Here is a 1,670-nt window from a genome sequence, read left to right as displayed (position 1 = left end):
CACGCCATCACCCAAACGCTCCCTCGCCGGGCGCCGGGAGAAATGGCCATGCACCGGCAGCGCCTTCCATAATTTACAGCTCCTATAACAGAGATGACATATTGAAAGCTATCTGCTGTAATTACACTGAAATACATTTTTTGCTGTAGGCAAAAGTACCCTAAGGGTCCCAGGCCTCCCGGAGCAGCTGGGAACCCACTTCCCAAGTTCGCAGATGTCTCCTGAATTCACCCCGAACTGGGGTGAAGTGTGGCAGCTTAGAAGCCACCACCAGCCTCACAGAGCACTGGCTGCCACCCTGCCCCTCAACATTGTTTTGGGCCATTTCCTCTCTTTTTCCTGTGCAGTCGTGATGAAGCACTGAGGCAGCAGGAGCATCCCTGCTCCTACAAGGTTTCTGAGCAGGTTAACAAGGCCATCACTTATAACCTGACATTATTAATAATGTCTGGGGCACCAAGCAGAGGCCTGAAAAATAATCCTGGAAAAGGGATCAAGTAGCTCGGACGCTATAAATAAACAAGAGAAACAAGACAAAGCATCAGAGTCTTCTGAGCTTCCTCCCACTGTGCTGTGTGAGGCAGCTCTGCAGAGGGGAGGTGCTGGTGGAGATGAATTAAACTCAGGCTTCCAAAAGGTTGTAGCCAAACCAAGTCTCATCAGGCAAGTTAAGTAAATTCAGGGAAAGGTTTTTGCTTCTTGAAAGCAAAAAACAAATTTTTGCTTTTAAATGTCCAGTTTTTGATGCTATATCTCTTATAGAAAAGACATAGCTGAAAATATTAGTAACGCAACAGTTGCAAATTTTATTGTACTTTAAAATTGAATTCCCGGGATCTGAAAAGAAGGGGGCTTGTGGCTAAGTGTGTGTCTGGAATGTCCATCCAGTGCCAAATTCTTAGATTCAGCTGTATTTTGGAACAATCAGAACTGCTGCCTGATCTCGGGGAGAGCTGCTGCATTTTGGTGCCTGTGTCCCCTTCCCTTCTGTGCAACATTTCCCGGGTGAGCCAAAGCTGTTGTTCCTGCCGTCGGTCGGAGGGCTGGGCCTGAACTTTTGCATGCTCAGGTTGTCCCCTGATGAAAGAAAGAGAATGTGCCAGTGGGAAGTGAGGGTGAGACATGTTGAACTCCTTCTCCTGGAGCTTGGAGAGTCTTGACAAACCCGGGGGTGGCAGGTGGTGGATGAGCCGTGGTGGCCGCGCTGGCACCGCGAGCACCGGGCTCTGCGCCCTCGGCAGTGGCAAGCGAAGGGCTCTGCACCAGGGCTCGCCGAGCGCTGCCTCCAACGGGTGCTGCAAGGATGTAAATTAGCCTGTAATTTACTTTCAGTAGTGTAAAGAAAAAAAATCACTTTGCCTGAAGTGTATGCATCTTTCTTAAGGGTGTACCCAGATTTTAATTATCTAAATGTAAATACTTAACGAATTTTACTTAGAGTAATGAGCTAAAGTGCACACTACATAAATGAGATGTTCTAATTAATCATGTATGAACTACTGGTTTAAAGAAAAGCTATGTGAATTCTGCGAATGTTGGGCTATTGCCAAATTGCTAATCAGCATTTGCATTCATAGATGGCTTCACTTAATAAGTTGTGAGACGTTCAGCAAATGTTATAGGAAATTATGAGTTTTTAGATGCATAAACTTTTCACTTTTAACTCTTTC

General features: G+C 46.1%; 1 protein-coding gene across 1 annotated transcript in view; it reads left to right on the top strand.

Moving 5' to 3' along the window:
* The window catches only part of PBX3 (PBX homeobox 3), a 26,583-nt gene that overhangs the window by 8,310 nt on the left and 16,603 nt on the right, over positions 1–1,670 (top strand).

This window comes from Corvus brachyrhynchos, unplaced genomic scaffold (genome assembly GCF_000691975.1).
Source record: "Corvus brachyrhynchos isolate BGI_N302 unplaced genomic scaffold, ASM69197v1 scaffold59, whole genome shotgun sequence".
NCBI classification, from domain to species: Eukaryota; Metazoa; Chordata; class Aves; order Passeriformes; family Corvidae; genus Corvus; species Corvus brachyrhynchos.
The sequence above is the reverse complement of the archived record's forward strand: the minus strand, read 5'-3'. Positions and strand labels throughout refer to the sequence as shown.